The sequence below is a fragment of the Rhincodon typus genome, chromosome 24 (genome assembly GCF_021869965.1).
Source record: "Rhincodon typus isolate 14 chromosome 24, sRhiTyp1.1, whole genome shotgun sequence".
Classification (NCBI taxonomy): Eukaryota; Metazoa; Chordata; class Chondrichthyes; order Orectolobiformes; family Rhincodontidae; genus Rhincodon; species Rhincodon typus.
The window spans coordinates 44,837,234-44,851,995 of NC_063355.1; positions in this window are offsets into that span (position 1 = coordinate 44,837,234).

Sequence of the window (14,762 nt, forward strand, 5' to 3'; positions counted from 1 at the left end):
CAGCGAGTTGTTGTAACCTGGAGTGGGCCATCTGAAAGGGGCTGGAGGAAGATTCAATCAGACATTCCATAGCAATTGGCCAACCTCTGGTGACCTCAGCATGAGCCGATGTAGAAGGTGATAGAATGATAGTTATTGGCCCAGAAAGAGGTCAGCCATTTTAAGCACACCACACACTTTGATAGCAGCCCACATGCCAGGCCTCATATGGGATCGTACTGGCTTTCTCAAGTTATCAGAGACATGGGAATACCACCATCTCCAAGTTCCCCTCACAATGACCCCCTCTCCTTGTCACTGAGTGTGACATTTCGGACTCCCTGCTGAACAACACATGGGTGTTCCTACACCACACAGAGTATATCCTAGACCACAACAGCTCAGCACCTAAAACCACCTCTACTCATTTCTAAGAGATAGTAAGAACTGCAGATGCTGGAAAATCTGAGATAACAAGGTGTAGAGCTGGATGAACACAGCAGGCCAAGCAGCATCATAGGAGCAGGAAAGCTGACGTTTCGGGGAAGGGTCTAGGCCCAAAACGTCAGCCTTCCTGCTCCTCTGATGCTGCTTGGCCTGCTGTGTTCATCCAGCTCTACACCTTGTTATCTCTACTCGTTTCTACTCAGGGTCACTTTGTGTCCATCTTAAATCTATATCCTTGGCCTGTTGGCCCTCCTCCCAGGGGAACTCCTTTTCCACAGTTACTCCGTCAAAAATCCATCCTGGTTTTGAGCATCTCCGTTAAACACAGGATAAATTTCCCTTTGATCTTCAAACGAAAGCAAAATGCTGCGGATGCTGGAATTCTGACCTAAAAACAGAAATGGCACGGACTGTAACAAGGTCAGCCAGGTGGACCTGATAGAATATGAGATCCCTGACTGGGGCTGTTAACCTGGTCCAATCAAGGAACCCTGGCTGACAGATAGAAACAGGAGTGTCAGGGGTTCTGCTCACTCTGAAGGAGCTGGATCAGTGTCAAGGACTCTCCCCGTGTAAATAAAGGGGGACTTGGTGACAGGATACCGGCCTCTGTGGAGTTATTCCAGTGGTGACAACAGTGGGCTCCAACACTAAATGTGTACAATTACAAGTTGGGACATTGTCCAGGAGGCCAAGTAGCAAATGTGGATGCATTGAGCTGCCTCCCACTGGCAGATACTCCACCAGAAGTACAGCCATTGGAAGAGTCTGTAACGGTTTTAAGCTTTCCGTACACACTTCCAGTCACAGCTGACAATATCAGACTGTGGATACAACAAGATCCGGTCCTGGCAAAACTGAAACAGCTGGTGGGTAAACAAATAGGCCATCACAACCAGACCCTTTCCGGACCCAGAGAGACCAGGGCACCATAGAGGACGGCATATTTATTACAGGGAGCAAGTCCTGAGAAAAGGTCACAGCCAGATACTGGCTAAACCCCACCAGGGTCATCCAGGGGTTTCCAAGGTGAAGACACTAGCAGGAAGCTGTGTCTGGTGGCCAGGATGCCGACATGACTGCGGTAGTGGGGCAGTGCCCAGAGTGCCAGCCAGGACAGAAATTACTGCCAGCGGCTCCCCCACATTAAAGGAAATAGCCAAGTAAACCCTGGACTCAGTTACATGTTGACCATGCAGGATCTTTCACAGGTTCAATATTCTTAGTCACTGGGGGTGCCTGCTCAAAATGGCTGGACATGCACAGATTTCATTGAGGGGATGAATGGCCTCCTCCTGCTCCTAGTTGGGATGTGCTTATTTCTGCTCTGCCATTCAATGAGATTATGACTGATCTGATAATCCTCAACCCTATTTTCCTGCCTTTTCTCCATAGTCCTCCATTCCCTTACTCATTCAATACCTTTCTCAATGAGCTAACCAGTTGCAAGAGGGTCATTAATTTGTCATTATCAATTTTTTCAGGCTCACCGCGTGTAGCTGTTCTGGTTCTAAGCCCATGCAGTTACTAACCGCAATGTGTACTTCCTCTTAAATTGAGCCTGATGTCTCACAAGAGATGAACATGTCTCTCTGATTGTATGTAACTAACGCTGATGTATAGTGTAATAAACCTTTACTTTTTATCACCTCTGAGCCTTCTGCTGCCAATGATTTCATGTGGGTCCCCCTTCCCACTTGGGACCAGTAACAGTGACTGATAGCAAGATGAGAGCTGGTTCCAGTGAATCTATTCAAAGCCTCTCAGTCACATCAATATCATATGGTCGCCCCTCAGGGCCCTGACGTTATAATAATTCTGATCTGACCACTTTAACCACATTGGTCCAGGCCCTCAAATCATTCATAAAGCAGAATAGTTAATGAGGGCAGAGTCTTCATCTGAAGAACATGATGGGGCCTATTCCAATCAGACTGTCCCATAGTCATTTTTATCGAGACCTGCCTTTTGTCCCAGACTGTTTAGAAACTGAGTTAAAATTCTCAAAGTGCCCATAATGACATATGAATTCAATCTTTCTCAATCACGAATCCAAGAACAATGATAGTGCTGTGGTAAAAATTTAAAACACAGCATTAACAGCAAATGGTACATCACAGCTTTCAGTAAAAATCAAACTGGGAGTTTAACTTTTAGGCAAGAGAAGACTTCAAGGTGATCAAATCAAGGTTTTTAAAAACATGAAAGTGTTACACAGGGTTGATGTGAAGAGATCTCTGTGGGAGAATCCAAAACAAGGCCCATATCTGCTGGATAGTTTCTCATGAATCTGATGGGGAAATAAAGAGAAAAGTCATGACAGAGGGAGCACAGTTAGAATGTGGGGCTCAGTACCACAGGGCATGGTTAATGCAAACAGCTTTAACGTGTTCAAAAAGAAACTAGACAAAGTACATGACAGAAAGGGAGCTGGAAGGAGGCGCTGACATGAGGCAGATGCAGCGAGGGAAGACTCATGTTTAGCATAAATCCAAGCACAGACTAGTTGGGCTGAGAAGCCTGATTCAGCGTTGCATATTCTCTGTAGTGTTATGTAAAATAAAATCAATTTGAATTTTACATTTGGAACAGCCAGGCCTAAGGATACATGTGCGTGTCTATGTGTCTGTGTGTGTGTGTCAGAGAGTATATACAAATGAACCAGTTAGATTTATATAGGATCTAACTACTCGCACACTGGCTATAAATAGACATCTTATGATCATCAGATGTAGCCAATTATAAAAAGGCTCCTCTAGCAGGTCGTCAGAAATAACAAGCTCTGTCAGTACTCTGTAAATACTGAGGGATCCCAGAGCGAGAAGCACCAACAAGGTTCATATTTATTGGACAGGACAGATAAGGTTGGAGTCAATCTATTTTTTGAGGGGTTTGGAGGACTGCGGTTGATTACCATGGGACCTGTGAGACTGGTCACTAGCAGGCAGGTTTGATACCTGCTGTGTCCTTACTCCAACTGGAATCGGGGGAGTGTAAAGGGAAAGGGTGTAGTCTTGTCCTTCCACATGCACCTGATTAAACATCCACATCAAAGCCTCTGCACTATTGGTCATGGGATCTCTAATATACTGCTGATTACAATTTCCATTTCCAGGAAGCGGGGGGATTAACAATGTGGCTATCTTTTATTATATTTTACTGTTTGCCATGTCAATTATTTTATGTTTCCAATAAAATCTTTATGGCCCAGCTCATCTGAAGACTGTTAAGCTGTCTTTCAAAGTGAGGTGAATTCATCCTGAGCTGCACTGATCCATTGCCTGTAAAATATCTACTCCACTGCTGGAACTACATCCAGACTAGAATGTATACTGCTCATCGCATTATTTAAAATATCCTCAGCGATGCGGGCGTCGCTGGCTGGGCCCAGCATTTATTGCCTGTCCCTAGTTGCCCCTTGAGAAGGTGGGGGTGAGCTGCCTTCTTAAACTGCTGCAGTCCACCTGCTGTGGGTTGACCCACAATGCCCTTAGGGAGGGAATTCCAGGATTTTGACCCAGCAACAGTGACGAACAGTAATATATTTCCAAGTCACGATGGTGAGTGGCTCGGAGGGGAACTTGCAGGGGGTGGTGTTCCCATGTATCTGCTGGCCTTGTCCTTCTAGATGGAAGTGGTCGTGGGTTTGGAAGGTGCTGTCTGAGGATCTTTGGTGAATTTCTGCAGCGCATCTGGTAGATGGTACACACTGCTTCTACTGAGCGTCGGTGGTGGAGGGAGTGGATGTTTGTGGATGTGGTACCAATCAAGCGGGGGCTGCTTTGTCCTGGATGGTGTCAAGCTTCTTGAGTGTTGTTGGGGCTGCACCCATCCAGGCAAGTGGGGAGTATTCCATCACACTCCTGACTTGTGCCTTGTAGATGGTGGGACAGGCTTTGGGGAGTCACTGGAGTTGTAAACTCACATCCTTGTTTCAGAAATTAATGTCAAAGCATACTGCCACAGGGTGTGGTGTTTTACAAAAGGCACTCTGGAGTCTTTCGAACTCATTTGAATATGTTACAGCCATTGTTAGAAGCATGAGGCACTTTGAATTAAGTGGAGAACATTTGACTCAAACCATAAGGAAGAGTGAATGTTGGCAAGTGCAGAAGGAGCTGTAACTGGGGCTGAGTAATTGGGTCGAGGAGAGTAGGAAATGACGCTGTGGTGATGATGTGATGGGCCTGAACTCACTGACTGCTTCCAGTTGTCTAGTTCGCCATGAGCAACCCCAGATTCCAATGACTTCACTCAGAAATGCTTGGAACTTTCCAGAACCCACCTACAATCCCCTAGAACATTCCCAGGCACATTTGACAAAGCAACAAGAATATCTCTCCTGACAAGCCGCGGTAATAATTTAGCAATTATAATTACCAGTTTCTGTAAATGGGTCTGTCAATGAGCCAAGACAGCCTCAAAGTGAAAACTGTCTCATCTGAGTGGAACAGGAAAGAACATTTCACATTGTATTTTAACTGAATCTGTGACAATAACTTTCATTCATACAGCATCTTTAACACAGTAAGTAGCCCCAAGTTGTCTCACAGTCACAATTTAAGGATTATGGGGTAAGCCATTTAGGGATTAAGATGAGGGGAAACGTCTTCAGTCAGAGAGTAAGGAGTCAGTGGGATTCTCTCCAACACAAAGCAGTTGAGGCCAAAACATTCAATATTTTCAAGGAAGATTAGACATAATTCTTAGGGTTAAAGGGACCAAAGGGTGTGGGGAGAAAGTAGGAACAGCGGACTGATTGGATGATCAGCCGTGATCATATTGAATGGCAGAGCAGGCTTGAAGGGCTGAATGGCCTACGCTTGCTCTTTGTTTCTATGCAGTTTTATGTTTCAAAGGACTGATTATCAAACAAAATGTGACATAAAGAGATAATTCACTGAAAGCATGGTCAAAGAGGTTGGTGTAACAGGGTGTTCAAAGATGAATGTGGGAGAGAAAGGGGATGGATTTAGGGAGGACTTTGAGATGTTCGGGACCAAGAGGCGTAAGGCACGACCAGGAATGGAATGATCGAAAATCTGGAGAGCACAAGTGGGCAGAATTCAACAACTGTAGCGGTTTCTGAGGGCTCCGAGGCTGAAAGAGGTAACAAAGAGAGGGAGGGCTGAAAGGCCTCAGAGGAATTTGCAGAGGGGGAGGCGATGGCCTAACGGTAGACTATTAATTCAGAAATTCAGGTAATGCTCTGAGGAACCAGATTCAAATCCCACCACAGCAGATGGTGGAATTAGAATTCAATTTAAAAAGAAATCTGGAATTAAGAATCTACTGAACACCGTGAAATCATTGTCAATTGTCAAAAAACCCATCAGGAAAGGAATTGGCCACCCCTCACCTGGTCTGGCCGACATGTGACTCCAGACCCACAGCAATGTGGTTGACTCTCACTTGCCCTCTGAAATGGCCTAACAAGTCACTCAGTTGTACCAATCGCTACAAATACTCAAAGAAATGAAACTGGACGGATCACCTGCATCGACCGAGGCACTGGAAAAGACAACGGCAGAAGCAGCCCTGTCGACCCTGCAAAGTCCTCCTCACTAACATCTGGGGGTGAGTGCCAACGTTGGGAGAGCTGTCTCACAGACTAGTCAAACAACACCCTGACATAGTCATACTCACAGAATCATACCTTACAGACAATGTCCCAGACACCACCATCACCATCCCTGGATATGTCCTGTCCCACCGGCAGGGGGGAGGTTGGGTGGGGGGGACACAGTGGGATACAGTTGGGAGGGAGTTGCTCTGGAAGTCCTCAACATTGACTCTGGACCCCACGAGGTCTCATGGCTTCAGGTTAAACATGGGCAAGGAAACCTCCTGCTGATTACCACATACCATCCTCCCTCAGCTGATGAATCAGTACTCCTCCATGTTGAATAACATTTAGAGGAAGCACTGAGGATGGCAAGGGCACAAAATGTACTCTGGGTGGGGGATTTCAATGCCCACCACCAAGAGTGGCCCGGCAGCAGTACTACTGATCGAGCTGGTTGGGTCCTAAAGGACATAGCTGCTCCACTGGGTCTGTGGCAGGTGGTGAGGGAACCAACAAGAGAGAAAAACATACTTGACCTCATCCTTACCAACCTGCCAGCTGCAGATGTATCTGTCCTTGTCAGTATCGGTAAGAGTGACCATCGCACAGTCCTTGTGGAGACAAAGTCCCACCTTCACATTGAGAACAACCTCCATCGTGTTGTGTGCCACTATCACCGTGCTAAATGGGACAGACTTCACACAGATCTAGCAACTCAAGACTGGGCATCCATGAGGCGCTGTGGGCCATTAACAGCAACAGAATTGTACTCCAGCACAATCTGTAACCTCATGGCCCGGCATATCCCCCACTCAACCATTACCATCAAGCCAAGGGGATCAACCCTGGTTCAATGGAGAGTGCAGGAGGGCATACCAGGAGCAGCACCAGGCATACCTGAAGGGGAGGTGCCAACCTGGTGAAGCTACCAAACAGGACTACTTGCACGCCAAACAGCAAAAGCAGCAAGTGATAGATAGAGCTAAGCGATCCCACAACCAATGGATCAGATCTAAGCTCTGCAGTCCTACCACATCCAGTTGTGAATGGTGGTGGACAATTAAACAACTCACTGGAGGAGGAGGCTCCACAAATATCCCCATCCTCAATGATGGAAGAGCCCAGCACATCAGGGCAAAAGATAAGGCTGAAGCATTCGCAGCAATCTTCAGCCAGAAGTGCCGAGTGGATGATCCATCTCGGTCTCCTCCAGTGGTCCCCAGCATTACAGATACCAGTCTTCAGCCAATTCAATTCACTCCACGTGATATCAAGAAACAGTTGGAGACACTGGATACTGCAAAGGCTACGGGCCCTGACAACATTCCAGCAATAGTACTGAAGACTTGCGCCCCAGAACTTGCCGCTCCCCGAGCCAAGCTGTTCCAGTACAGTTACAACACTGGCATCTACCCAACAATGTGGAAAATTGCCCAAGTATGTCCTGCACATAAAAAAACTGAACAAATCCAACCCGGCCAATTACTGCCCCATCAGTCTCCTCTCGATCATCAGTAAAGTGATGGAAGGTGTCAGTAACAGCGCTATCAAGCAGCACCTGCTCAGCAATAACCTGCTCAGTGACGCCCAGTTTGGCTTCTGCCAGGGCCACTCAGCTCCTGATCTCATTGATGCCTTGGTTCAAACATGGATAAAAGAGCTGAATTCCAGAGGTAAGGTGAGAGTGACAGCCCTTGACATCAATGCTGCATTCGACCGAGTGTGGCATCAGGGAGCCCCAGCAAAACTGGAATCAATGGGTATCAGGGGCAAATTCTCCAGTGGTTGGAGTCATACCTGGCACATAGGAAGATGGTTGAGATTTTGAAAATCAGTCATCTCAGCTCCAGGACATCTCTGCAGGAGTTCCTCAGGGTGGTACCCTCAGCCCAATCATCTTCAGCTGCTTCATCAATGACCTTCCCTCCATCATAAGGTCAGAAGTGGGGATGTTCGCCAATGATTGCAAAGTTCAGCACCATTCATGACTCCTCAGATACTGAAGCAGTCCGTGTTCACATGCAACAAGATCTGGACAATATCCAGGTTTGGGCTGACAAGTGGTGAGTAAAGGTCATGCCACACAAATGCCAGGCTGTGACCATCTCCAATCAGAGACAGTCTAATGACCACCCATTGACATTCAACGGTAACATCACTCAATACTCCATTATCAGCATCCTGGAGACTACCGTTGACCAAAAACTCAACTCTATTTGCCACATATATACAGGGGCTACAAGAGAAGGCCAGAAGCTAGGAATGCTGTGGCAAGTAACACACCTCCTGGCTCCTTAAATCCTGTCCACCATCTACAAGGCACAAGTCAGGAGTGTGATGGAATACTCCCCACTTGCCTGGATGGGTGCAGCTCCAAAAACACTCAAGAAGCTTGACACCATCCAGGACAAAGCATCCGCTTGATTGGCACCACATCCACAAATCTCTCTTCCGCTGACACTCAGTAACAGCAGTGTGTACTATCTACACAATGCACTGCAGAAATTCACCAAAGGTCCTCAGACAGCACTTTCCAAACCCACAACCACTTCCATCTAGAAGGACAAGGGCAGCAGTTACATGGGAACACCACACCCTGCAAGTTCCCCGCCAAGCCACTCACCATCCTGACTTGGAAATATATCACCGTTCCTTCAGTGTCACTGGATTCCCACCCAAAGGGCAGTGTGGGTCAACCCACAGCACATGGACTGTAGCAGTTCAATAAAGCAGCTCACCACCACCTTCTCAAGGGGCAACTAGGGACGGGCAATAAATGCTGGGACCAGCCAGTGATGTCCACGCCACACAAGTGAAGAAAAAAGACAAACATGGGAATTTTCAAATTGAGGAATTGCCATGTTCAGGAAGCAGTGTGGGTTAGCGAAAATAGGGACGAGATATAGACAGAACATGGTACACATTAGACTCAGACAGTGGCGAACCACAGAGGGTGGGTCAGTCAGCTGACTATTGGAAAGGCTATGACTGGACTGGAGTCACAGGTAGACAGGGCAGTGAAAAAGGTTTTCAGCGTGCTTGCTTTCATTGGTCAGAGCACTGAGTATAGGAGTTGGGGTGTCTTGTTGCAGTTGTACAAGGTGTTGGTGAGGCCACATTTGGAGTATTGTGTGCAGTTCTGGTTGCCCTACTATAGAAAGGATGCTATTAAAATAGAAAGAGTGTAGAAAAGATTTACTATGATGCTGCCTGAACTGGAAGGTTTGAGTTATAAGGAGAGGCTGAGACATTTTGCCCCTGGAGCGAAGGAGACTGAGGGGTGACCTTACAGAGGTTTATAAAATTATGAGGGGCATTGATAAGTAGATAGCCAACAGCTTCTCCCCCATGGTAAGGAAGTCTAAAACCTGAGGGAATCACTTTAAGGGAGAGATACTAAAGGGTCCAGAGGGACAATTTTCCACACGGATGGTGGTGAGTGTTTGTAACGGGCTGCCAGGGATAGTGGTGGAGACGAGTACAATTTTGTAATTTCAGAAACATTTGGACAGATACATGCATGGGATAAGGACCAAACACAGGCAAATGGGACTAGTTTAAATTGTGAAAACGGGGCAGCGCGGGCAGGTTGGGCCAAAGGGCCCATTTCCATGCTGTAGACCTCTCTGACTCTAAATGAGAATCCTCTCCACGAGGGTGAGAGTCGTAGGGATCGGACCATTCCTTGGATTCCTGATGGTGTCTCTCTACCTCACAACAGTCCAGACAAAACGTAACGGAAGCCGATATTTAGAGAGGTGACCAAGAGGTTGGTAAAGAGGGAGGTTTAAAGGAAGGAGGAGATGCAGTGAGGTTAAAGGGAGAGCTCCCAAGCTTAGGGAGGCAGTAGCTGCAGCTAGAGCTGCCAACAGCAATCCAGTCTCTGCCTGAGCTGGGTATCACACGGGGAGCTGATGTAATATTCTCACCTCATCAGGAATGTGACAGCCTCAGGATCAGAGACAGGATGCCTCCCTGCTGTGTACTGCTCCTGAGCATCTTGAAATGAGCCCAGGGGATGATCAGTCCAGTCTGATGTCAGCAAGAGAACTGGATCACAGCGAACACGCAGGTAAACACTTTCCTTTTCGTTTACACATGGCAGTAAGCCAACTGCAGATTTCTAAAAGCAGTAATCGGTGGTTACATTTCTCCAGTCCAAAGCCAAACCCACAATTCCCTCAAGAACCCCACAGCCACAAACTCAGTGTAAAGTTAAACTATTCTGCCTGAGGGTGGATTAATGGTGAACACTGCCAGACAGAGAACCCACAAAGGGCCTCTATTTGGGAAAATACACATCTCGTTGCATTTCACATGACCTGCACTGCAAGGACACACTGTTTGGAAAGATCAGACTAATTGAAGGAGGCCATTCAGCAGCTCCAGTTCACCTTTCCTTAGAAAGCTTGTGCTCCCCATCACAGCATCTGACTGGCCCTAGGGGGATTTTTCCACCACACACTGTTGACCCCCGGTTCTGTCAATTGTTCAGTTAACATTTCCTACAGTACAACACCTTCGGATACATGGGAACAATATCCCTCCAAGCCACTCACCTTCCTGATTTGGAAATACATTGCCATTCCATCGCTGTCACTGGGTCAAAATCCTGGAATTCCCTCCCTAAAGGCATTGTAAGTCAACCTACAGCACATGGTCTGCAGTGGTTCAAGGAGGCAGCTCACCCCCAAATTCTCAAGGGGCAACTAGGGACGGGCAATAAATGCTGGCCCTTAAAAACTGCACTTGCAAATTTTTAAACTGACTGTGAAATGCTTTGGAGCAGCCCAAAGATGTGAAAGATGCACCTCCATCTCCGACCGACCAACCTCATCCCGCCCCCTTGACCTGTCTGTCCTCCCTGGACTGACCTATCCCCTCCCTACCTCCCTACCTACACTCACCTTTACTGGCTCCATCCCCGCCTCTTCGACCTGTTTGTTTCCTCTCCACCTATCCTCTCCTCTATCCCTCTTCTATCCGCCTCCCACTCTCTCCCTATTTATTTCAAAACCCCCTTCCCCTCCCCCTTTTCTGATGAAGGGTCTAGGCCCGAAATGTCAGCCTCTCTGCTCCTATGATGCTGCTTGGCCTGCTGTGTTCATCCAGCCCTGCACCTTGTTGTCTCGCTATATAAAGATAAATAGCTTGTAAATAATTGAGAATTTAATGAACGTATGATTTGTGGATTTTAATAGAACTAAGAGCGCAGTAGATCTTTCATTCCTTTCCTGAGGAGATCTGTAGTTTGCAAAGTGTTATCTTGATTTGTGTCCTGAAATAGTCATAAATTGTGCAATACTTTCATTATTTTATGCTTTATTTTTATTATAATGTTGTCTACAACTTTGTTGTGAATTATATTTTCAGATCTCAAGCATTCACAGTGCTTTGCTTTGATGTTATAAATTATAACGACTTGTTTTATTTGGATCATCATCATAATTCCACACCTAACACCAGAACGATTTTTCAATAAACAAATTATCTATTTATTTATGTAAAGCCAGTCCTTTGCTCTTTCAACATGAAGGAAAGGCTCTAATGTTCAGTCCTAAACTCAACTAAATGTTCTGCTCAAACCAAAATGGGAATAGGCTTTTCAAAAGTCCCACTTGTCCCAGGAACTGGGTGATGGGATAGTGACGGATAGCACAGGAGTCAGAAGCACACCCACAGCCCAGGTTCTGTTAGAGGAGGATGTTTACTGCACAGAATGTGTCAGTATTTTCAATAAATCTCGAGAGATTGCACCAGCAGCCTGTACTCCCTAGCACTGGGTTCGAATGGGCTCAATGCACCCTTCCGTTTCAACCAAGATTTTTTTTATTCGTTCATGGTATAAGGCGAGGCCAACGTTCACTGCCATCCCTAATTGCCCCTTGGACAAAGTCTTGTTGAGCCATTTCAGAGGGCAGTTAACAATCAACCTCCCACATTGTCTGGAGTCGCAGGTAGGTCTGACTCAGGTGGGAAAGGTAGATGGCCATGGATAAAGGGGAACCACTGGATTTCGAGAAGAGATTTGGTAAGGTCCTACATCAAAGGTCATTGTGGAAAATAAAAGCTCATAGTTATTGTTTACTGTGAATGGACTGTATTTTTAAAATTTATTAACAGGATTTGAGCATCACTGGCTGGGCCTAGCATTTACTGCCCATCCCTAGTTGCCCCTTGAGAAGGTGGGGGTGAGCTGCCTTCTTGAACCGCTGCAGCCCATTTAATGTGGAAGCCCTCACAATGTCCTTAGGGAGGGAATTCCAGGATTTTGACCCAGTGCTCATGAAGGACAGTGATACATTTCCAAGTTGGGATGGTGAGCAGCTTGGAGGGGAACTTGCAGGGGGTGGTGTGCAGAAGTAATGAATCATGCTTCAGTTAAACAAAGCAACCACATCTGAGTGCAGAATTTTCCTCCTTACTGGAGCATGTAAATGTATTGGAAGCAGTTCAGAGAAGGTTTCCCAGACAAATACCTGGAATGAGTAGGCTGTCGAGGAAAGGTTAGACAGGCTCGGCTTGGGTCCTCTGGAGTTTATAGGAGTCAGAGGGGACTGAATTGAGATATTTGAGATCCTGAGGGGACTTGACCAGGTGGATGTGGAAAAGATGTTTCCTCTTGTGGCAGAATCTAGAACAAGGTGGGGCGGGGGGGAACGGGTCACTGTTTAAAAATAAGCAATCTCTGATTGAACTGTTCCTAAAAAGGCAGTGGAAGCAGAGTCTGTGAGTATTTTTAAAGCCAAGGCAGACAGATTCTTGACAAGTGAGGGGTGAAAGGTTATCAAGGAGAGGTGGCTAAGTGTAGTGATTGTGTTGATTGGTGAAGCAGGTTTGAGGGGTTGGGTCCTGTTCACTTTCTCAAAGAGAACTCAATAGGTTTTTACAACAATCAACAATGGCTGTCCTGGGTCATCAACACTGAGACTAACTAGCAATCCCAAGTTGAATTGAAATTTGACACAGTGGCTCAGTGGTTAGCACCTCTGCCCCACAGCGCCAGGGCCGTGTTCAATTCCAGCCTCAAGTGACTGTGCAAACTCCACACAGACATTCTCCCCGTGTCTGCATGGGTTTCCTCTGGGTGCTCTGATTTCCTCCCACAATCCAAAGATGTCCAGGTTACGTGGGTTAGCCATGGGAAACGTAGGGTTACAGGGATAGGGTGGGTCCGGGTGGGATGCTGTTTGGAGGGTTAGTGTGGACCTGATGGACCACATGGCCTGCTCCCACACCAAGGGATTTTATGATTCCATGTTATAGTGGGATTTGTACATGTGCCCCAAAGCATCAGTCTGGGTGTCTAGATACCGAACCCCATGACATTCCCACTACCCAGCATCTCCCTAACCGTTAACAACTGAAAAGAGATTTACTGAAGATTAATTGCTCCTGAAAAGAGCAAACAATATGTGACAGTCTCTAATAAATCCAATCAGGGAAAAAAACTCTTTATCCAGGAGCGGTGAGAACGTGGAACTCACCCCCATAGGGCGTGGCCAAGGTGAATAGATTAAACAGTGAACCATTGCCATGGGGGGAGGGGGAAGTTGGATAAACACACAGGGGAGAAAGGAACAGAAGGAGATGTTGATAGGGTGAGGTTAGGGGCAGATGGACTGGGAAAAGCTTGGAGCAGATCATCAGCACTAGCACAGAGATGGGCTGAAGGGCCCCCAGTGATAGTGAATGGATGTAAATGAAAGTTGATGGTCAGTGAAACCTGACTCATGTGTACCTTTCCCAGCATTGAGCTGTGGGAACAGCTTAGATATGAGCACCAGTCAACATGGGAAAATAGCTCTCACTGTAAAACCAATAAACACCCCAGAGATAAAGCTGGGGAAGGAGCTGTCACAGGATGACAAGGTGTAATCACAGTTAGTGACCATGACTGGTTATTACAGCTATCAATTGTGATGTATATTTGGGAAGAACACAGAGGCCTCTGCCACAATTTCTGTCTTGGTGGACCTCAGCGTCTGATTTATCCTCAATTGACCAGCCTGCCATCTTAATAATCGGAAAGCCCATTCCTTCCATCTGTTTCTTGTCTTAGAAACATCATTCCTTTAAGAAAGCAATCAACCATGTTCACAAATGCCCTGATTAAGCATTGGCTCAAGTAGTTCCCCATTACAATCAGGACATGCACCATTTCTCAAATTAATGCAGAACTCCATAATCCAGTAGCATTAGGGAGAATGTAACTGGAGGAAAGTTGGATTCAGAGATTTTTGGCTTTCCACTTTCTATAACAACACAAAGCAGTGAGTTATTTGACTCTTGTGTTATAGCTTTGCAACTCAGTAACCGTAGTAACTGGTTTAATATACAAAAGAAGAGCCACAGATCGATACACAGAACAAAGAAACCTCCTGGATAAGAACACAACAGCCTGGAAAATAGGAGCAGGAGGAGGTTATTCAATCCTTCCAGTCTGCTTCACCATTCAAAATGGTCATCCAACTCCATCCCCTGCTCCCACTTTCACCCCCATGTCCTACGGTCCTTTTAGCCCTAAGAACTACATCTAACTCCTTCTTGAAAACATTCTCAACTGCTTTCTGTGGCACACAATTGTCCAGCCCACTCTCCATCAGCTCACTTAAGAGATCATGACCCATAAGACTACAAGATGTAAGAGCAGAAATAGGCCATTCAGCCCATTGAGTCTGCTCCACCATCCAATCATGGCTGATATGTTTCTCCTGAGATAACACAGTGTGGAGCTGGAGGAACACAGCAGGCCAGGCAGCATCAGAGG